The 24,533-nt window shown below is 41.0% G+C and overlaps 1 protein-coding gene across 4 annotated transcripts in view; it reads left to right on the forward strand.

Annotated features, from left to right (window-relative positions):
• Positions 1-24,533, forward strand: part of PTK2 (protein tyrosine kinase 2) — a 384,113-nt gene that overhangs the window by 25,901 nt on the left and 333,679 nt on the right. The gene's annotated exons all lie outside the window — the stretch shown is intronic.

The raw sequence follows: 24,533 nt of genomic DNA on the forward strand, positions 1-24,533 counted from the left end.
TAAGCCGTTTTTGAGTTATACAAAACACTCAAAAATATATTTCTCTTAAGTATAAGGGATGCAGTGTTTCCTAGTGGATAGGCCACTGGTCTGGGACTTAGGAGGCCTGGATTTTATTCCTGGTTCGGTCACTGGTCTGCTGGGTGACCTTGGGAAAGTCATTTCACCTCCTGGTGGCTATATTTCTCCATCTCTAAAATGGAGATAATGATGCTAGCCTCTTTTGTAAAGCACTTTGAGATCTTCTTTGAGATCTATTGACGAAAAGCGCGATGAGTGCTAAAATGTTTTAATAATTAGTAGTAGTACTGATGCTATAGGGAAGTTGGTCACACTTGCTGAGCTCTTAACAGATATGGAAATAGTGTCCATTGAGGCTATTTTTCTTCAGAGGAGTGTCTGTGTATGTTGCTTACACCAGTGCTACTCAAAGTGGTGGTCCGTGGTCCGTGGTCTGCTAGCCATTGGCTGCCGGTCTGCGCCTACATTGGAAAAAAAAAATTGCCAGTCCCCCACATCAGATAGCTTGAGAAGCACTGGCTTACACTATGCCCTAAAGCTGTAAATGATATCTGCTGAAGTTTTTTATTTTTTATCAGGACCCTGTAAAGACATAGCATCTTTGTGACATCACTATTGCAGTCTTCCTGCCAGTCTGATGGGCACAGGGGTTGCTAAGCTCAATGTCATGTGGACAGCTTGTGTGAGGGGCATTTGAAAGACCCTATCTTACCTACAAAAGCTTTGGAGCTGCTTCATACCAAAGCTGATCAGCTGAACGCTGTAGAATCAGGATGACACTATGGTAATGGAGAAGAATTTTAACAATCCTCTAGTTCCATATTAAGAAAAGGAGGACTTGTGGCACCTTAGAGACTAACAAATTTATTTGAGCATAAGCTTTCATGAGCTACAGCTCACTTCATCGGATGCATTCAGTGGAAAATACAGTGGGGAGATTTATATACACAGAGAACATGAAACAATGGGTGTTACCATACACACTGTAACGAGAGTGATCAGGTAAGATGAGCTATTACTAGCAGGAGAGTGAGAGGGGACGGACCTTTTGTAGTGATAATCAAGGTGGGCCATTTCCAGCAGTTGACAAGAACATCTGAGGAACGGTGGGCGGGGGGTGGGGGGGAGAAACATGTGGAAATAGTTCTACTTTGTGTAATGACCCATCCACTCCCAGTCTTTATTCAAGCCTAAGTTAATTGTATCCAGTTTGCAAATTAATTCCAATTCAGCAGTGTCTCATTGGAGTCTGTTTTTGAAGGTTTTTTTGTTGAAGAATTGCCACTTTTAGGTCTGTAATCGAGTGACCAGAGAAATTGAAGTGTTCTCCGACTGGTTTTTGAATGTTATAATTCTTGACGTCTGATTTATGTCCATTTATTCTTTTCCATAGAGACTGTCCAGTTTGCCCAATGTACATGGCAGAGGGGCATTGCTGGCACATATCACATTGGTAGATGTGCAGGTGAACGAGCCTCTGATATTGTGGCTGATGTGATTAGGCCCTATGATGGTGTCCCCTGAATAGATATGTGGACGCAGTTGACAACGGGCTTTGTTGCAAGGATAGGTTCTTGGGCTAGTGGTTCTGTTGTGTGGTGTGTGGTTGCCTGTGAGTGTTTGCTTCAGGTTGGGGGCTGTCTGTAAGCAAGGACTGGCCTGTCTCCCAAGATCTGTGAGAGTGATGGGTCGTCCTTCAGGATAGGTAGTAGATCCTTGATGATGCGTTGGAGGGGTTTTAGTTGGGGGCTGAAGGTGATGGCTAGTGGCGTTCTGTTATTTTCTTTATTGGGTCTGTCCTGTCGTAGGTAACTTCTGGGTCCTCTTCTGGCTGTGTCAGTCCGTTTCTTCACTTCAGCAGGTGGGTATTGTAGTTGTAAGAACGCTTGATAGAGATCTTGTAGGTGTTTGTCTCTGTCTGAGGGGTTGGAGCAAATGCGGTTGTATCGTAGAGCTTGGCTGTAAACAATGGATCGTGTGGTGTGGTCTGGATGAAAGCTGGAAGCATGTAGGCAGGCATAGCGGTCAGTAGGTTTCCGGTATAGGGTGGTGTTTTTGTGACCATCGCTTCTTAGCACCGTAGTGTCCAGGAAGTGGATCTCTTGTATGGACTGGTCGAGGCTGAGGCTGATGGTGGGATGGAAATTGTTGAAATCATGGTGGAATTCCTCAAGGGCTTCTTTTCCATGGGTCCAGATGATAAAGATGTCATCAGTGTAGCGCAAGTAGAGTAGGGGCATTAGGGGACGAGAGCGGAGGAAGCATTGTTCTAAGTCATCCATAAATATGTTGGTATACTATGGGGCCATGCGGGTACCCATAGCAGTGCCACTGATTTGAAGGTATACATAGTCCCCAAATGTGAAATAGTTATGGGCTATGGTCTCAAGTAGAAACTGTGTTTGCTGTACATTCACTCTGCCAAATCACAAACATTCAATATGTCTGTAGCCTGCGGTGTTCAACCCTTTTACTTCTGTTCTTTATGCCATGAGTCCTGTTTGGTCCCCTTTTTAATTCATCTGTGCTTTCCCTAAGTGCTTTAATCCGTCATTGCAGGGTTATATTTTATCTGCATTGAGACTGATATTTTTCTGACTTCTGTTTCCCTTACTGATTGTAGTCTTTATTTTTATTTAAAGTTAATTTTAGTGATGTTATATTACACCAGCATGGGTTTGGCTGTTGTGGCTACAGTTTCAAGCTCAATAGAGTGAAAGTCACCTCTGTTACTTGCTTCAGATTTAGACTCTCTAGGAACTCATAATGACCAAGGATAGTGATTATACATGCAAGTACAGGATCTAGTCTGTTTCACAAGTTTTATTAAAGAGAAATTCTATAAAGATCTATGCACAAATTATAAATATAGTTATACTCACATCCTTAAGGATATTCTTAAGGTCTGATTGCTGCCTTGCCAATTGATTATCAGGAGAGGGATGGTTCCTGCTGGAGTTTCACATAAGGAGCTCAATTTTTCCACTCTGGGCGTCCTCTTTTTATAATGTGATTCTGACTGTATTCATACCCTGCAGTTAGGGCACGCAGAATAATGTGACTACCAGGTATCTTGTAAAGGGAAAAAAAATTACTCTTACTTTTAATTTTTCACAATATTATCCATTGGTAAATCTTTTCCTGTAATCTTGTGGCACAGTTACTTACATCAAGCATTTCTTAAGCCTGTAGTCTAGTATGGCTAAACTAAAGTCTTACAGGCCTCAGTATTGTAGGCCTTGCGTTTCATCCCTCCTTACTTAGATATCTAATGTATACTTATCCCTTCTGACTACTGATCAATCTTATACGTCTATCATTCTATAACTTAATTCTATTTAGTATACAATGATTATATATGACATAACATGTTAGTTAATGATAACTAAGGCTATGAATTTGTCACAGAGGTCATTGATTCTGAGACTTCTGAAGACCTCAGTGACTTCAGCCTGCGGTGGCTGGGAGCTGCCAGGTCCTGTTTTTTCTCATGGGGGCAGGGAGCTGCGGGGCACCCATGCAGCTTCCAGCCTCAGTGGTTGGCAGGGGGATCCCTGCAGCCTCGGGCCCCTGTGAGCGGCAGAGGGACCCCTGCAGCTCCAAGCTAGGGTGGAGGGGGACCCCTCAAGCTCCAAGCCTGTCCCGCAGTTGCCCAGAAGCTTCCCATTTTGTCATGGATATTTTTAGTGAAAGTCTGGGACAGGTCACAGACTTCCGCGAATTTTTCTTTATTGTCCATGACTTTTACTAAAAATATCCTTGACAAAATCTTAGCCTTAGTCTTAACATCACACAATGAATGAGCAATAAACTAAAATAATTGGCTACATGATGTTATACTTCCATGTCTGGGGGTTTTGTACAATTGGTTATAGTAAAAGCAGAATTGTGGAAACTAGTTACTCACTCTTGTCCACGTCTTAATGCTTTTTGTTGCTACATTCTCTTTTGTGGTGAGCAGCGTGGGTGACAAGAGTCCAGCAAGATTTGCATCACTCATGTTTTGAACTGTAACAAAATCTTTCTGCCGACAGTTCAGGAATGCCAGTGCACCTCCTCACCTCAGTTGCTGATGCAGTTCATGCCGTTATTTTTGCCCGTTTAGACTATTGTAATGGCTTTCTTGCTGCAATCATGATTAATACATGACAGCAGGTACAAAATGTTTCTGCTAGCATTCTGGATGAAGCAATAATGTAACTGCATCTCTGGCTCTGTTACACTGCAAACTGCTTTTCAGATTAACTTCAAGGTACTCTCTTTCACCTGCTAAAGCCCTTCAAATTCTGTCTGATATAGTTGGTCTGTACACCTTCCGTCACCAGTAAATGTCACCTAATGCTGGTTCACTTGTCTCATCGCTACCCAGATGTGCTGCACTGTGTGACGGTCTTCTCTTGTACAGTAATACTTTCTTGAATTTCTTGCTCAGGGATTTCATGGATGCTAATTAGTCTTTTTTTGCTCTTAAAATTCTCTGTGAATAATTACTTCTCTTCCCCTTGTTTCTAAAGTGCCATGTCTATTTGTACTAAACTGTTGCATAGCTATGAATAGATTAATGCCTTGGTATGGTTAAAGTTGGTTTTCCTGTTTTTTTTCCCATGCAAGTTAAAGATAGTGAAGTTCAAGTTTTTAGTAGTCTTCAGTTTTATCGCTTCATTTAAAAACCTGAAGATTTGTAGTTAGATCAAACAAGAAAGCCCTAAAGTGCCAGGATGCTGCATATAAGACCTGGATTAAGCAGCCTGGACCTCAGGGTTACATGAGATGGCCTCCACTATCCTCTTTGCCCTTTACTGTCCTTACTTCTCTCCTTAGGTCAGGTCTAATCAATATAATGTTTAAGTATTATTATTTGTATTATGGACCAGGGTCATACTGTGTTTACATTTTTTATAGTAAACTTAGTTTTTTTACCATGTCCCAGATTTTCAGTCTGTCTTAAATTTTTATATTGACAGTGAGTAGAAATTGTTGGGAGGGAGTATATTAAAGATTTTGTTAGCTGGATAAAAGATAGCTGGGCCATTGGCAGCTGGTAAGGCATGGGGAATTGTTCGAATTTTGGTTTCGAGGCAGTAATTGAGACTTATGGTAACGGGCAGTGGAGGCATGATCAATTTTTCTGAAACGTTTTACACTGTTTATAACACCAGCGATTAAAGGGTAATATGGGGCCCTTACCTGCTAATACCTAAGTTCAAGTCCATGTGTTTCATGTAGCAGTTGATATCCCTGACATCTACAATAATGAAGGCAATGCAATTCCTGCTCTGTTTTAGGGATTAGCAGTGTCTTCAACAGTAGCATGAATAACCCAGAAAAGTCAGAGCCTGAAATTGTCTGTCTGCAGGTAAAAAGACTTCCAGTTCATCTCAAAATGTATTTATCATGTGTAAAAAGCCTAGATGGGAACTATCCGGATTTAGAATCTTTTTTTGATTGTTTCCTTTCATTTCAGTTGACCTTTTAAAATGAACAGCTGTTAATGTCATGATGTCATGTACAAGTGTGCTTTTTGGTCTGCAGCCATTTGTACTTTGGAATACACAGTGTGTAAAAGACTGAAGTGAGTCATGTCCTGGTAAAACCATGACAACCCTGTATTTATTAGTTTGTTAGGTAAATATCTTGCAGTAGAGTGCACCTTCTTGAATAAGACTTTGTTATAAAGTTTTCACTCAGCTCCATGAATCACCGTATTGTAAAATATAGCGCCATGACAAGTAAGCAAAGATAGATTCTTAGATTCCTAGGCCAGAAGGGACCATTGTGGTCATCTGGTCTGACTTCCTGTAAAAAACAGGCCAGAACTTGCTCAAAATAATTCTTAGCAAGACACATTACATTTAACATAGCATTTTTCTGGTATGTTTTTGGGGAGGGATTTGTTTGGTCAGCAGTTTGGGGGAATGGAGGAGGCTGGGATTATCTCAGTTTAATTATTGGCCATTTTTTTGCACCATCCCTTTTTTATATGTGTTATGTACCCAGATACCTATGTGATGGATACAATATACGCTATGAATTTAATGTGCTGTACTTCTTTATTACACACACAAAACTACATTAAAAGAACATCATTAAGGTTGCAAAATTAAGCTCTCAAAAGTTAGGAAATGCCAGAATTAAGGTTGCCTGTTGCAGCCTTAATTTACGTCCTTGTGCATAAGCATTATGAGACAGTCTTTAATTACATGATCACATGGTATCTTTTTCCCCAGGACCCCGGTCAATTCTGTGCACAGGGCAAACAGACTTGCTTGGGGGATAAATCAGGATTGTGTCGTGAATGAGCATGTCTGTAGGACCCCTATTTCATTTGTTGCAGAAGTTGGAAGGTGTGTAATGAACAAGGCAGGGGATTGTAGGAAGAGAGTGGATGATCTCAGGGGTAAGAGAGATGAATACTTCCCTGGAGAACTGGATTCCATCTCTTCCTCTGCCACAGAGTTCCTATATGATGTTAGGCAAGTCACTTAAACAAGTGGCACCCAACCTTATTACGCGGGAGCCACATAAACTGAGGCATAACCTTGTGTGGGCCAAACAGATTCTATATATTTTAATAAGATATGAAGTCTCCTGTATTGACTTATATTTTAAGTTCAGTATGTATTTAGATATGTTGTTTGTATAGTATTGTCTATTTACACACTTACTGTGTTGAAGCTGGCTGTGGACCTTATGAAATGCTCTGGTGGGCTGAAGTTTGGGCACCCTGATTTAAACCAGACTTCTCACAGATGGTCACTAATCGTGTGTTCCTCATTTTGAGTGCCTGACTTCGAGACCTTTGTTGCTTATTTACAGAAGTGCTGAACACTCACAGCTGCAACTTTTGTCAATGGGAACTGTACTCTGAACATATAAAGCACTATATAATGCTAAATATGCTGACAATCCGGTCCCTAGGCATCTCAAATTGAGTACCCATATTGGATATTTTTGACCTTACTTTCTTTGTCTTGGTTTGCGATCTGTAAAAGGGGGGTATCACCACCTCTCACTTCACAGGGGTGTTATGAAAATAAATTATCCTTTGTGAAACACTCATATACTAGAGTGACAAGAAAAAAGCTTATGAGGAACTTAATTCTGTTTTCAGACCACGCTTTGAATAGCGTGCTGTAAATAAAGCATGGAGCCATGTATTTAACAATGAAGAGAAAACAAAATATTGAGTAGCTGCTCGTTAGCTGAGCACCATACATTCTGGGCACTGAATAAGGCTGAGGTCCGGGGGGAAAAATGACATGGAAAATTTCAGCCCAGGCTGTTAAATTTTGATAATGTAATAAGCAACTGAAAACAGGGAAATGTCGGGCAACCTTCAGTAATAGGTGGTGCTATCAGCTCCACCTATAAGAAGCAAGCCACCCAAAGGTGCTCTGATGTTATTGTGATGAATGTTATATCGATATTTAGATGTATTGGATTTTAAAATAGTAATGACTATTTGTCAAGCAACCTTGCCTCAACCAGTACAATGTGTTTTAAAAATTGCTGGGAAACCAGTGGACTTGTATATCCTAATAGCTTCAAAAGTGAGGGGAGCTAATATTATTGGCTGAGCTTGCAAAGACCTTGCATGCAACTCAACAGCATTTTTTCATTTCTTTATCTGTAACACAGTAACTTTTGAAGGCTGCATCTGATCAATTCCATAATTTCAGGGAATGTTCTAGGCATCAGTGGCCAGAACCCTATTGACTTCTGGGGAAAAATCAGGGGAGACACATGAAGCCCCTTTCGGCACAGCCTCAAGCAGCTCTGCAATTGTCTATAGATCAGACAAGTGGTTGATGTCACCCATTAATGCCTTTCACATAACAGTACTCTTCTTTGCTCATCCCAATGGAGTTTATCTCCCAGGCAGAAAGAAAAATAATGATGGAGGGCGTGGCAGTGTGCACACAGCCCTTGGCATTGGGGAAAAAATGGGATATCCTGGTATGGGGGAAGAAGGGAATGTGACTTGCTGGTAAGAGAGTGAAATAGAGGGGGATGGGAGTGTGTACACAGAATTTGTGAGGTGAAATGGAGGAATGCAAGGAGCCACTGGTGTGTTTAATAAGCTCAGCCTACAGAAGCTACGAAGTGTGAAACTATCTCTTTTTAAAACAGTAATCGCCTAGAAGTGCTTACAGCTCTACCTGACTTCTGGAAGTGGTGTCTTGCTGGTCCTCTTATCTGGTTGGCTATCTCGAGTTTTTCAGGGCAAAAGAAGACAGTCTTATGTTGGAGGAAAAGATTTATGATAAATAAAGGAGTATATGTTCCCCAGTGGTTCAGGTTTGAACAAAAAGGGGTTGGGACAGGTATCCTCAGTCAAGAGGCTGCAGACCGTAATCAAGGGTCCTTCCTAGATGGGTTTAAAAAAAAAAATTCTGCAGAAAAGGACCTAGGGGTTACAGTGGACGAGAAGCTGGATATGAGTCAACAGTGTGCCCTTGTTGCCAAGAAGCCCAATGGCATTTTGGGTTGTATAAGTAAGGGCATTGCCAGAAGATCGAGGGATGTGATCATTCCCCTCTGTTCAACATTCGTGAGGCCTCATCTGGAGTACTGTGTCCAGTTTTGGGCCCCACACTGCAAGAAGGATGTGGAAAAATCGGAAAGCGTCCAGCGGAGGGCAACAAAAGTGATTTGGGGACTGGAACACATGACTTATGAGGAACAGCTGAGGGAACTGGAATTGTTTAGTCTGCAGAAGAGAAGAGTGAGGGGGGATTTGATAGCTGCTTTCAACTACCTGAAAGGAGGTTCCAAAGAGGATGGCTCTAGACTGTTCTCAGTGGTAGCAGATGACAGAACGAGGAGTAGTGGTCTCAAGTTGCAGTGGGGGAGGTTTAGGTTGGATATTAGGAAAAACTTTTTCACAAGGAGGGTGGTGAAGCACTGGAATGGGTTACCTAGGGAGGTGGTGGAATCTCCTTCCTTTGAGGTTTTTAAGGTCAGGCTTGACAAAGCCCTGGCTGGGATGATTTAGTTGGGGATTGGTCCTGTTTTGAGCAGGGGGTTGGATTAGATAACCTCCTGAGGTCCCTTCCAACCCTGATATTCTATGACAAGATCTCATTCTCAGGGTGGTTTTTTTTGGCAGGGCTTCTGGTTTAACCCAAATCGACACTAGCTTGGCAGAAATCTCTGGCTGCCTTCTTTCTATGTAATTTTGCAACCAGTAAACTGAAACACAAATAGTATAAACTATACCAGATAACTCCTTTTTTCCCCAGAGCTTCCTGCCCTGGCTTCCGGTCCACATAACGCCTTTGTATCTCTCCTCTGCAGCTGAACTTAAGGAGTGCCTAGCTAATAATGCCTTCTTTAAATGCCTCTGAGGTGTGGCTAGGAAGTAACCCCTAAGACCCCAGGCTATAGTTTGGCTCATCAGGGCTTCCTCCTAGGGATGCATGCCCAAAGCAGGATTCAGCAGTGTTTTAGGGTTCCTTCCAGAGTTGCCAAAAGACCTGCATACCTTGGTGTAGGGAACTTCTCTTGTCTCTTTCCCTCCCAGGTGAGTATGAAAAGAGAAACCCCAGGACAAGAGATACTACAGGAAGTGGTGTTGGTCATTCATTAGATGTCACTGCTCATTGTGACAGAACTGGAGTAATGCATCCTCGTAATGCTAGGGGCATCCTGCTTCTGGAGGTGCTGTCTTTCTGAATAAGTTTAAATCATAGGGTTGGCTTCATTAAATATTCCATGACACTTTATTATTTTTGCAAGTGTCATGATGTTAACCTCTGCTCTGTGGCCTTATTCGAACTTGGAAAAGTATGGTCTGCCCACCAAAAGATGAAAATATTGCCATTGTAGCTGAACTGAAGTTTTTTCCTTCTTTGTCTCCAATCCTATAAACATGTAGGCACATGCTTACTTATATCATTGTGATAGGCTCTATAGAGAAACAGAAGACTCACTTCCACCAATGTTTTTTTTAAAAAAAGTGTAGCATTACTTGTGCAGAATGGCTATTGCATTCCCTCCATTGGTGGATGAGTTATCTCTATATACATAGTCTTTAAAGCTCTTTGGGATACAAGGGGCCATATAAATCTAAGCTGATGGTGGTAGTGCAATATTATCATGAGAACACTATTATCTTTATAGTTAGCAATTTATAATTACCTATCCATTGTTCTTTGTTGTGGTTAATATGTTAAAGTGCTTAATGATTGTAATTAGCTGAAATTTAAAAAGAGAACTAACTGCAGAATATAGGTTACCAATAATGCAGTTAGCATCGTCGCTTAGAAAAGATTTGGCAAACAGGATACTTTAATTCAGACAACCAGACCATTCTTAGGCCATGTCTGCACAGTGCTGTTAACAGCGATGTAGTTTGGCTCTAAAATGAGTGATTTTTAACTGTGGCAATTGGTAGTATGTTCATGCCTTATTATGGTATTTTCATTGTTAATCATTGCATTCAAACAGCTCAGTGTTAGTTTGAACTGACCTCTCGGTATTTGGGGCAGATATCCCATGGTGTAGTGTTTTGCTGCTCTGCTCTGTGCGCGCGCTCTCTCTCTCTCTCCTTTTTTTTTTCTTTTTTCTTTCCACCCTGCACTCCATTCTGGGACATGGGATCAAGCTAACAACTTCCTATGATAGCTCTCCTAGCGTTCATTCATTTTGTCTGCATCATTTTCAAACTGATGTCAGGCAGCATGGAGGACCCTGTGCTGAGCATTATGAGTATGGCAGTTGTTCATATGCATGTGCATTTTGAGTCACACAGGCAGATGGATTTGGCCTTGCAGTTTCATAGGCCTGTTGATACTGCAGCAATCCAGCTAGCAAATGAGGAGCAGGAGGATGAAATCAAGTAGTTATTTCTGCAGAGACTGTCCGTGGAGTACCTGAGCACAGTGGAGTTCTGATTTTGGGCTCGGCCAGCTAGCGGTGACGAGTGGGGTAGGGTAGCGCTGAAGACCTGGGATGACCAGCAGTGGTGGCAAAACTGTAGAATGGCAAAGGCAACTTTCCTAGAAATCTGTGGAGCAGCAGTGGGAGAAGACTAACATGAGACTTCCCCTGTGCTTGAAGAAGTGTGGTATCATTGACATCTGGAAACTCGCCACACCCAGTGGCTACCAATCAGTAGTTAATCAGGAGACTGCTGTTGTGCTGTGTCATACAGCTTGGCAGTGCACAGAATGTTATTGATGGCTTTGCATGGATGGGGTTCCCAAGCTGTATAGAGGCCATTGATGAGACACTTGTGCCTTTTCTCTATGTGTGTGTGTGCACACACACACTCTGATTCAAAGACGTTATTAACAGAAAAGAGTTTTTTTTCCCATCCTGCTGTGAGGCCTGGTTGATCACAGTGGAAGATTCATCAGTATTAATGTGGGGTGGTCTGGTAGGGTCCATGATGCCAGGATAGTTAGAAATCCATGCCTGTTTGTTGGAATGAGCAAGGGAACTTTTGCTCCTCAGCACATTGTGGATGTTAATGGAGTTATGATTCCTTCACTCAGTCTGGAAGACCCATATTACCCTCTGCTTCTCTAGCTTATGAAGTCTTTCACTGGACAGTTGAACATGAAAAGGAGAGATTTAACTTTGCCCTGAGGAGCTGTAGAATGTCAGTGGAGAGTGTGTTCAGGTGGCTGAAAAGAAAATGGTGGTGCCTTATGAGAAGACTGGGTGTTTCTCATCATTGTGCCACGTGTGATAAGTGCCTACTATATTTTGCACAATATATATGAAACCAAGGGAGAAATCCTGGAGGATGGATGGGAACAGGAGCTGCAGAGATTTTTTCGAAATTATGGTCATCCAGAGAGGGTACCCCTTCAGAATAGCCCAAGTGGTCAAGGGAACAGCGTGCAGGATACCTTATGTTTCTACTTTGAGGCCAGTGAGTAGTTGTGGCTAATAAATGCTTTGTAAGCAAAGAAATAAGTTTTTTGGTTTGATTTTTATTATGAATTAAAGGCAGGGGGTGGTGTGTGTGGTGCCAATGAGAGTTTGAGTTGTATCTGAATTAAGTTTTCAAGACTGGCTTTTAGAAATTGCATTTATTGAGTATGAAAAAAGTGACAATGCTGCTTCAATAAAAAATAAACAATTGATCAGGGAATGTAGTCGTCATCATCTTAGCATATGTGCAACGTGCCTCAGGTGGCATGTGACCAGGATTCATCACCAAATTTGGTTCACTACTTGGATTGTTAGCTTCCCCGGCTTGGGCCTGGTACTGATGGAGAGTGCAATTTGAATGCTGATCCATGCCCCACAGGGAATGTAGTGCAAAGTTAAGAATGGTGGTATTGAGGGATGGCTACACTGAGGAATGGCTACAATCCTGAACTCCAGAAAATAATGCGCATTCCATCTTCTGTGGGACTAAAGGTAGTGAGAGGCAGATGTAAACCGTTTGATTGAAAAAGTGGTCCCAGTATGGTGTATTTCTACATTTTGCAGGAGATTGGAATTCTGGGGCACAGTGTTTGACCTTTGCAGCAAAAAGTGCTCCATCACAGCTGTTTGCCTCTGAAGTATCTGCATCATGTCCCTCTCAATGGTCACTTGCTCCCTATCAGTGGTCACACGCTCCATTTCAACCTTTTGAGAATGCTTCAGGAAATCTTTCCCCCCACAACTCTGTCTTCATGGGCCTCTGTTGTTGGGAATTAAAGACTTAATGGAACAGATTGGAGTTCTTTGTCTTTGTTTTCCCTGAAATTTGAAAGCCTTTGTGGCGGCAGCCACTCTTCCCTTTTGCGCCATTGCAGGTGCTAAGGAAAATAAGAAAAAAAAATTAACTTATTGTCAAACTCCTCATAGTCTTTGTCATAATAATGATAAAATGTTTCTTTTCCCATAATTTTGGAATCTCATTCTCATCTTCTCTTCCTACGGCTGTGGTTCACTTTGAGTTGATAAGATGTTTCCCAACTTACTTCCCCATACTACAGGCTCCTTGTACTTTATTTAGGAGATGGGTAGGTGTGGGGGTAGGGGTTACAGACACGTAAGATGTTTTTTTAAAGTACATTTGGTTTGGAGCTGGGAGGTGGATGGATAGAGGCTTCTTTTCATTTTTTATGTGGGTGCAGTGAACAGGTTAATATTCTATGTACACCTCTGCAGGCTGCCCTGACAAGGAAGAATCTAACATGGAGGCAGGTCACCAGGAAACAGAGAACAGTGCTGTTTTTAAAAAAGCAAAGGGGAAACTGGATAGTTTCCCCCCAGCTGGTGCAGGAGTGGAAAGGAAACACTTATTGTGTTGGCAGAACTGAGAGAACAGTGTCCCTGTTGTTAGGAAGAGACAGGTAGTAGTAATGGGGGATTCAATTATTAGAAATATAGATAGTTGGGTTTGTGATTATAAGGAGAACCACATGTTGAATCGCTTGTCGGGTGCGAAGGTTGCAGACCACTCGTGATATCTAGATAGACATATGTGCAGTGCTAGGAAGGAGCCGGTGGTCGTGGTATATGTAGGTACCAATGACATAGGGAAAGGTAGGAGACCAAATTCAGACTGCAAGGTAAGAGATTAAAGTTTAATATCTCCATGGCAGCATTCTCTGAAAAGCTTCCAGTTCCATGCACAAGGCCAGTTAGGTAGAACTTCAGGGTCTCAAGATGTGGATGAGATGATGGTGTTTGGAGGAGGGATTTAGATTTATTAGGAAATGGAGAATTTTTTGGGAAAGGAGGAGCCTGAACAGGAAGGATGGGGTTCACCTAAACCAAAACAGAACCAGATTGCTGGCATATAAAATTAAAAAGGTCGGAGTGGAATTTTTAAACTAAGGGCTGGAGGAAAGCCAACAGGGGTGAAGGAGCACACAGTTTTGACAGGCACATCTCTTAGGGGAGGAGTTATTAAAGGGGATACTCAATATCTTAGGAAAGAGGAGAGATTTGAAGTTGATAAAGTACAGGTGGGAACTGAAGAGAGTCCCAATGAAAGAGCCCCATTCAGTTACATCACATGAAGGCAGAAGAATATTGACGAATTTTGAAAGTACTTTTATACAAATGCAAGTAGTCTAAATACTAATATGAGCGAACTTGAGTGCCTGGTATTAAATGAGGTTATTGATATAATAGGCATCATAGAAACCTAGTGGAATGATGATAATGTGACACAGTGTTGCCACGCTACAGAATGACAGAGTAGGTCACAATGGTGTGGGGAGTTGCACTATATGTGAAAGAAAACATAGTGTCAAATACAGTAAAAATCTTAAATGAATCAAAACATACTGTAGAATATGTATGGATAGTTAGAAATTCCATGCTTGAACAATAAGAGTAAAGCAGTAGGAGTATACTACCGACTACCTGATTAGGATGGTGTGATGGTGATTGTCAAATGCTCAGGGAAATTAGAGAGGCTACAAAAACAGAAAACCCAATAATAATGGGGGATTTCAACTATCCACATATTGACTGGGTACATGTCATCCAAGATGGGATGCAGGGATAAAATTTCTAGACACCATTACTGACTGCTTCTTGGAGCAGCTAGTCCTGGACCCCACAAGGGGGAGGCAATTCTGGATTTAGTCCTAAACGGTGCACAGGATCTGATCCAAGAGTTGAATAGAGCTGAACCACTCAGTAATAGAGACCATAATGTAGTTAAATTTAACATTCTTGGGGGGGGGGGAAGTACCAAAGAAACTCACCACAGTAGCATTTAATTTAAAAAAGGGGAACTATACAAAAATGAGGAGGCTAGTTAAATGGAAATGAAAAGGAAGTCCCAAGAGTGAACTGCCTGCAAGCTGCATGGAAAATTTTAAAAATCATCCTAATAGAGGCTTAAGCAATATGTATACCGCAAATAAATATAAAACCAGCAAGTGAACCAAAAAATGCCACCATGGCCAAACAACAAAGTAAAAGAGGTGGTTAGATGCAAAAAGTATCCTTCAAAAATTGGATGTCAGATCTCACTGAGGAAAATAGAAAGGAGCATAAACTCTGGTAAGTCAAGTATAAAAGTATAATTAGGCAGGCCAAAAAAGAATTTGAAGAGCAACTAGCAAAAGACACAAGCTAACAGTAATTTGTTTTTAAGTACATCAGAAGCAGGAAATCTTCCAAAAAATCAGTGGGCCACTAGATGTTTGAGGTGCTAAAGGAGCACTCGAGAAAGACCAGGCTGTTGCTGTAAACCTAAATGGATTCTCTGTACTGGTCTTCATTGCAGAAGGTGTGAAGGAGATTCCCACACTCGAGCCATTCTTTTTAGGGGACAAATCTGAATATCTGTCCCAGATTGAGGTGTCAATAGAGGAGGTTTTGGAACAAATTGACCAATTAAAGATTAATAAGTCACCAGGACCAGATAGTATTCACTCAAGAGTTCTAAAGGAATTCAAATATGAAATTCCAGAACTACTAACTTTGGTATGTAACTTACCACTTCAATCAGCCTGTGACAGGTAACTTGGAGCAGCTCCCTGATCAATGACATTACTGCAGCCTGAAGAGGGCTGCAGGCCCAGCTGGAGGCAGTTAATCTTTCCATTGGAGGATGATGAGCACCTGGATGGTAATCGCTGGGCCAGTGATGTAATTGGGAGGATACAAGTGGAATGAACAGGAAGCCTGGGGATCTCGAGGGTGAGATGGGGCTGAAGAGTGAAGGCTGTGGGGAAACCGCCTCTGTCTGTAAGCCTGCAGTAAACTTGGTAATGAAATAATAAATACACACATGATGAAAGTAACAACGTGGTGTGTATTTGTGACTGTGGAATCAAATGAACTGGCCAGGCAGTGAAGTACTGGGTAGTGGCAGAGGCGCTCTGTGCTACAGCCTCTGTACCAGATGACTGGAGGATAGCTAATGTGGTGGTCTTAAAAAAAAAACAAAAAACCCCAAACCAACCTCTTGTGATAATCCTGGCAATTACAGGCTGGTAAACCTAACTTCATAACCAGGCAAAGTGGTTGAAACTATAGTAGAGAACAGAAGTATCAGACACAGAAGAACTGGATATGTTGGGGAAGAGTAAACATGGCTTTTATAAAGGGAAATCATGCCTCACCAATCTATTAGAATTGTTTGAGGGTGTCCTCAAACATGTAGACATGGGTAATCCAGTGGATATAGTGTACTTGGACTTTCAGAAAGCCTTTGACAAGGTCCCTCACCAAAGGTTCTTAAACAAAGTACGCAGTCAAGGGATAAGTGGGGAGATCCTTTCGTGGATCAGTAAGTGGTTAAAAGATGGAAAACAAAGGATAGGCATAAATGATCAGTTTTCACAGTGGAGAGAGGTAAATAGTGGTGTCCTCCAAGGCTCTGTACAGGGACCAGTGTTGTTCAGCATATTCATGAATGATCTTAAAAAAAGAGTAAACAGTGAGGTGGCAAAGTTTTCAGACAATACAAATCTACTCAAGGTAGTTAAGTCCAAAGCTGACTGTGAAGAGTTACAAAGGGATCTCACAAAACTGGGTGACTGGACAACAACATGACAGATGAAATTCAGTGTTGACAAATGCAAAGCTGTGTGGATTAGAAAACATAATCCCAACTATACATAAAAAATGATGGAGTCTAAATTAGCTGCTACCACTCATGAAAGAGATCTTGGAGTCATTGTGGATAGTTCTCTGAAAACATATGTTCAATGATCCGTGGCAGTCAAAAAAGCTAACAGTGTTAGGAACCATTATGAAATGGATAGATAGTAAGACACAAAATATCTCATGCCACTATATAAATCTGTGGAACTCCCACACCTTGAATACTGTGTGCCATTCTGGTCATCCTGTTTCAGAAGAACTTCTATTAGAATTAGAAAAGGTACAGAGAAGGGCAGCAAAGTGATTAGGGGTATGGAACAGCTTTCATTAAAAAGACTTTTCATCTTAGAAAAGAGATGACCGAAGGGGATTGTGATAGAGGTCTATTCAGATCATGAATGGTAAACTCTGTGTAGTCTTGAAAGTTTCTCTCTCTCACCAGTTTGGTTAGTTAGTCCAAAAAGATATTACCTCATCCACCTTGTCTCTCTGATATCCTGGGCCCAACATGACTACAACATCACTGCATAAACTGAATTTAGTCACAGGTATATTATATATTAATACATTAAAATTTTTTATGAAGTCGTTAGGGTTGCTACACCAACATGCCTGATACAAACTCAAAAAATTAAGGAAATGAAAAGTTAAGCCATCTCACAATACGCACCCTCTGCTCCTCTACTCACAAGCATATATCTTAGCATTACTGTAAGTACTGTATACGGACTATGCATTTCAACCTTAATTCTGTTTTATTTTCACCCACTCGGTAGACTTTTCCCCCCTCAAACCCTAACAGTAGTAGTTGGGTGTGTTAGGAGATGGTAGTTCAACCATCCTGCTGCACAACACCCTTTATTAAGTAGGGTAATGGAAGGCTAGCATTCCTAGGGGGAAAAGAAGAGGGCAGAGTTAGTGTTGCTCTGTATGATATATCGTAGATGTAGTAAAGTAAGATATGCACTGGGTGGCTTAAGTTTTCATTTCTTTCCTTTTGTGGGTTTGTGTCACGTGTGTGTGTCTCTCAACCCAAACTCCTTCACAACTAACCCGTTTGTGTATTAATTACCTAGGTTTCTGTAATGTCCTTTTGGGATCAGGCAATGGAGGGGGTGGCACTGGGGGTAGAAGTGCCATGGGGAAATACTTTATCCATCAGTAGCTGCACATAAACCCTTCTCTGGCAGAAGAAAATGTGACACTTTATGTGAACCTGGCCCCACCAATCAGCATGAGTGTACCACCTCCTCATTGCCCTACCAATCAGGCTTGTGTGTATCCAGCCTGTATCAACCAATTGGGCTTAGTTGTGCATGTTCTCAATCTCCCTGGTCTCCAATATCAACATAATTAGGCTTTTGTGTCCCACCCTCACACCAAAACAGCTAATCAGGCGTGTATGTACCTTGCTCCCATCAATCAATTTTGTATGCACAGCACATACATTTCCAGCTATATCTTGCATAATGACCAGAAATGATCCTAAACCTGGGCAGGAGTTGTAGACCAAGCTGGATGAGCAAGTGTCTCAGAGAGGTGATTAAGAAAAAGCAGAAAGCCTACAAGGAGTGGAAGATAGGAGGGATTATTAAGGAAAGCTACCTTATTGAGGTCAGAACATGTAGGGATAAAGTGAGAGAGGCCAAAAGCCAGGTAGAGTTGGACCTTGCAAAGGGAATTAAAACCAATAGTAAAAGGTTCTATAGCCATATAAATAAGAAGAAAAGAAAGAAAGAAGAAGTGGGACCACTAAACACTGAGGATGGAGTGGAGGTTAAGGATAATCTATGCATGACCCAATATCTAAATAAATACTTTGCCTCAGTCTTTAATGAGGCTGAGGAGGAGCTTAGGGATAATGATAGGATGATAAATGGGAATGAGGATATGGAGGTAGATACTACCGCATCCGAGGAGGAAGCCAAACTTGAACAGCTTAATGGGACTAAATTGGGGGTCCCAGATAATCTTCATCCAAGAATATTAAAGGAACTGATACATAAAATTGCAAGCCCATTAACAAGAATTTTTAATGAATCTGTAAACTCAAGGGTTGTACCATATGACTGGAGAATTGCTAAAATAGTTCCTGTTTTTAAGAAAGGGAAAAAAGTGATCCGAGTAACTACAAGCCTGTTAGTTTGACATCTGTAGTATGCAAGATCTTGGAAAAAATTTTGAAGGAGAAAGTAGTTAAGGACATTGAGGTCAATGGTAACTGGGACAAAATACAACATGGTTTTACAAAAGGAAGATCATGCCAAACCAACCTGATCTCCTTCTTTGAGAAGGTAACAGATTTTTTAGACAAAGGAAACTCAGTGGATCTAATTTACCTTGATTTCAGTAAGGCATTTGATACGGTTCTACATGGGGAATATTAATTAAATTGGAAAAGATGGGGATCAGTATGAAAATTGAAAGGTGGATAGGGAACTGGTTAAAGGGGAGACTTCAATGGGTCACACTGAAAGGTGAACTGTCAGGCTGGAAGGAGGTTACTAGTGGATTCCTCAGTGATCGGTTTTGGGACCAATCTTATTTAATCTTTTTATTACTGACCTTGGCACAAAAAGTGGGAGTGTGCTAATAAAGTCTGCGGATGACACAAAGCTGGGAGGTATTGCCAATACAGAGAAGGACCGGGATATCATACAGGAAGATCTGGATGACCTTGTAAACTGGACTAATAGTAATAGGATGAAATTTAATAGTGAAAAGTGCAAGGTCATGCATTTAGGGATTAATAACAAGAATTTTTGTTATAAGTTGGGGACACAGTTGGAAGTAACAGAGGAGGAGAAGGACCTCGGAGTATTGGTTGATCACAGGATGACTATGAGCCACCAATGTGATCTCACCATGAAAAAAGCTAATGCGGTCTTGGGATGCATCAGGCGAGGTATTTCCAGAAGAGATAAGGAGCTGTTAGTACCATTATACAAGGCACTGGTAAGACCTCATCTGGAATCTTGTGTGCAGTTCTGGTCTCCCATGTTTAAGAAGGATGAATTCAAACTGGAACAGGTACAGAGAAAGGGCTACTAGAATGATCCAAGGAATGGAAAACTTGTCTTATGAAAGGAGACTCAAAGAACTTGGCTTGTTTAGCCTAACCAAAAGAAGGCTGAGGGGAGATATGATGGCTCTCTATAAATATATCAGAGGGATAAATACCATGGAGGTAGAGGAATTATTTAAGCTCAGTACCAATGTGGACACAAGAACAAATGGTTATAAACTGGCCATCGGGAAGTTTAGACTTGAAATTAGATGAAGGTTTCTAACCATTGGAGGAGTGAAGTTCTGGAATAGCCTTCCAAGGGGAGCAGTAGGGGCAAAAGACCTATCTGGCTTCAAGACTAAGCTTGATAAGTTTATGGAGGGGATGGTGTGATGGGATAGCCTAATTTTGGCAATTAATTGATCTTTGACTATTAGCAGTAAATATGCCCAATGGCCTGTGATGGGATGTTAGATGGGGTGGGATCTGAGTTACTAAAGAGAATTCTTTCCTGGGTTTCTGGCTGGTGAGTCTTGCCCACATGCTCAGGGTTTAGCTGATTGCCATATTTGGGGTCGGGAGGGAATTTTTCTCCAGGGCAGATTGGCAGAGGCCCTGGGAGTTTTTCGCCTTCCTCTGCAGCGTGGGGCATGGGTCACTTGCTGGAGAATTCTCTGCACCTTGAGGTCTTTAAACCATGATTTGAGGACTTCAGTAGCTCAGACATAGGTTAGGGGTTTATTACAGGAGTGGGTGGGTGAGATTCTATGGCCTGTGTTGAGCAGGAGGTCAGACTAGATGATCATAATGGTCCCTTCTGACCTTAAAGTCTATGATTCTATGAACTCCCCATTGCACCAGTGTGACAGTTCTTGGGGTATCCAGGGCTGTGAGTCACCTTGTTTCCACCTGCCTCCAGTGTGAGGGAGCCTTGTCTTTACTAGCTGGGTACTAGCTCCCTCACACAGCCAGCATGTCATCCACTCAAGCACTCTTCTCTGAGCTACAGTAGTCCTGTTTTTGCCTTGCAGGTTGACAACAAATACAACCCTGTCATCGAGTCCCTTCAAAGTGCCTCCTGTGGTATCTAGCCCCAAATCACTGGATACCTACAGAGATCCCATATCCTCTGTTCCCAGAGGAATAATGTACTGCAGTTAACCTGTTGCTTCTTAGACCACTGCTACAGTGTTGTGCACAGCATTTCAGTTCCATTACAAAACAAAAGGAAATTTATTTAAGAAAGAATAGAGATTCAAATAAAAAAAGAAGTGTGAGAGATGAGAACAAGTGGCTACATATGAAACAACATTGTAACACACATTCTAAAGCCTAAACTTAACTAACAAGTTATCCTCCTGTCTAAAGATTACCTTACCCAAAGTTCTCGTCAGGATTTTCAACCAAGCCTGGCTGAGATCCTTTTTTCATGAAGGAAGCTCTGTCAGTTTACTTCCTACGTGAAGGAGGAGAGGGTGTCTCTTGGCATCCCCAAATATACCAGAACAGACCTTTGATGTTCAAGATAGGGTTTCCCTTACCTGCTGTTTACTTCTTCCTGTTAATTGTCTTCTGAAGTCTCTGCCAGCTCTTGGCTTAGAATGCTTATAAGGCTTAAAATGCTAATAGACTCCTATTATGTGACATAAAATACACAATTATCTTCCCCAGAGAAAAGTGTCTCCCAATCCCTGTCATGAGGAGTTGGTCTCAAGACATACTGCCTTTGAATTACCTGTTTTTAACTACAGACGTAGAGAACAAATTTTTTTGTATGTATACATAACTCCTCACACGTTCCCCGTACGTACATTTTGGAATGGTTATGATGACCAGTGACACACAAGCTTTCATTCAATAATAAATTACATTACATTCTTTTGCTGAATCCAGGGGATTCCTCTACTCTTAAATACCTCAGTGCGCTCTACCAGTTGGCATCTGGTTCTTGGGTCACAACCATTTCTCTTCTAGGTCCACCTCTCTATTAAGTTTTATGTAGATGTCAGCCAACAATGGAAAAGTAGGACTGCCAAGGAAAATTTCAATCTGAGCTCAAGTTCAGAGGTTTCCTATTATTAACTAATGAAGAGAAATGAAACAAAAATTACACAGCAAATTCAAAGGGCGTAAAAATGTTCGCTGTGAAATTTCACACCAATTAACCACCTACTTTTAGAGGAAAAAGAGGAATTTATACTCCACTTTTGGGTCATTTTAGAACACAATCCATACTATGGAATTTCATGACTCAAATGTCACTACTTTTCAATTCCAATACAAGGAAAGCACAATTCTTTGACCTTGCTTTCAATAACAAACAAACATAGCATAGCAGGCCATAAATAAATAAATAAATAAATGCAATTTTAAAATCCCCCAAATCCTCTCTCAACACATTCAAAAAGCAGCACGGAAATGGAAATATGCAAAATGGCCAAGTTTTGGTTACTGTGTGTGTGTTGTTGTTTTTTTCTTGACTTCCAGTCTTAATGTTTTGTTAATGCAAGCTTTGTATGTGTGGTGTTTTTTTAAGTAATGGGGAAAATACAGAAGAGTTAGGTTGAGTTTTACAATTAATGCCAAGGAGAATGCCCTTAGTAAGGAGTAAGGACTAGCTAAGGGTATGTCTACACTGGAAAGTTATTAACAAAACTTTTGTCTTTCACAGGTATTTTAAAAAGCCCTCCACCCACAAAAGACAAAAGTTTTGCCGACGCAAGTGGCAGTGTGAATGCGGCTTTGTCGGCAGGAATGCTCTGCTGCCGACAAAGCTAATGCCGCTCGCGGGGCTGGAAGTATTTTGTTGGCAAAAGTGCTGACAGAGTGCCGACAAAGAGTGTTTACATGGTGACTTTTAGCAACAAGGCTGTGTTGACACTGCCTTGTCGCTAAAAGCTGCGTGGTGTAAACAAAAGTGTCACAGCACACTATTACTTTAAAAATGTCTGTATGAAATTTTAGTTTGTACTGACTTCGCTAGTGCTTTTTATGTAGCCTGTTGTAAATCTTGGCAAATATCTAGATGAGTTGATGTACCCCCTGGAAGACCTCTGCATAACCCCATTTGTTGCTTCCACAAATGATATAAAACCTCATTTTTACCAGAAAGAAAAGGAGTACTTATGGGACCGTAGAGACAAACCAATTTATTTGAGCATAAGCTTTCGTGAGCTACAGCTCACTTCAGGTATGCATCCGATGAAGTGAGCTGTAGCTCACGAAAGCTTATGCTCAAATAAATTGGTTAGTCTCTAAGGTGCCACAAGTACTCCTTTTCTTTTTGCGAATACAGACTAACACGGCTGTTACTCTGAAACCTAACACGGCTGTTACTCTGAAACCTGTCATTTTTACCAGAGTGACCCTTGTCTGAAATGCAGTGATGCAGGAATCTAACAAACTTCAACTTTTCAATTATTTTATTTATTTATTTATTTATTTTTTAAACTCCTGGGCAGCTAATACCTGAATGGGTGGTTTGGTCTCTTGAGAATAAGGAGGCTGTTAAGGAAAGCTTAAAACAGTTCCGTTAGTAACTTTAAAAAAAAAAAAATCATCCTATTGCCTCTTATCATTAAAGTTGCGTAAAATGTTTTTTGGAGTGAGGACATGTTTTGATTTGCATGGTAAGAAATTTGAGAGCTCTCTAGTGTTTAGAGAATTGAGGGAGGGAGGCAGAGACAGATGTGAGCAGCCCAGGGACAAGGAAACCATTCCAAACATACTTTCCTTTCAGGGCTGCCTTTTTTCACAGTGCAAAAATGCTGGTTTTTGGATTTTTGAATTGTGCAAATAGTGGTACGTATTAGTATGTATATTGAACATATTCCTTCTTTACATATTTAATTAAATGTAAATATGGAGGGGGAGGGATAGCTCAGTGGTTTGAGCATTGGCCTGCTAAACCCAGGGTTGTGAGTTCAATCCTTGAGGGGGCCATTGAGGGTTCTGGGGCAAAAATTGGAGATTGGTCCTGCTTTGAGCAGGGGGTTGAACTAGATGACCTCCTGAGGTCCCTTCCAACCCAGATATTCTATAATTCTATGATTCTATGAAAAGGATTTATGTAAAAATACCTTTATAATACAAGTGTGTTCATAGCCCATGAATACTAAAAGATTTCTGGGGGAATACATTTGTGTAACTGGCAATAAATCTTTGACTCAGTGGTTTTGCTGTAGTGTAGTTCACTTTACAAAATATTTCTATTAAATCTCTAATAACCCTCTGCCTCAGGTTTAGCAGACTATATTGACTGTAAATTAGATATTGATTTGTGTATTGCTGATTTTTTTAAACTTGCTGTTTTGAAGTCTGAAGCTAATGTAGACATTTACAAGGTAAATTGCTTTCCTAGTTTGAACTTGAAAATCTACTGGTTTCAGTGACAGAGAATGAGGTTTGGTTTTTGAATTAATGTTTCATTTTTTTGTTTTAATTATCCATATATACTGGTCTCTACGTTAACTAACTTCACAAATTGAAAACAAGCTCATAGCATAGATGCCTAAAATCTTTCACTTTTACTATCTTTTACTATTACTTTTTCTGTGCTAATATGATGGGAAAATAAGAACAAGCTGGTGCCTCTAACACTGGGAACAAGTTGATGACATGAGAGCAGTGAGAATGAATTTGTTCACATTTACATTTAAAAATGTTATTAAGAAATTCTACACTGAGTCTGTCAACAACTGTGGCACTCTCCCAATAACACCAATGATTGGACTTCAGTTTATTGAAGCAATTCACCAAAAGCATCACTGCACCTCTGTTAGTCAGTGCTGTTGTCCATTCAGAAGTAAGAACTATTTCTTAGCTGGAAATTTTGTCGTTTACTTAGATCAGCTGATTGGCATGATCACATTTTGTTGACTTTAAGTTCTCTGCAGTGTAGAATGGAGATTACTTGTCTGTTCTCTTTTTATCTGGGAAATGTCATCTGAGAAAGAGTCATGTTGGCCTAAGGGTTTCAAAATAG

The sequence above is a fragment of the Lepidochelys olivacea genome, assembly GCF_965140295.1.
Source record: "Lepidochelys olivacea isolate rLepOli2 genome assembly, chromosome: 2".
NCBI classification, from domain to species: Eukaryota; Metazoa; Chordata; order Testudines; family Cheloniidae; genus Lepidochelys; species Lepidochelys olivacea.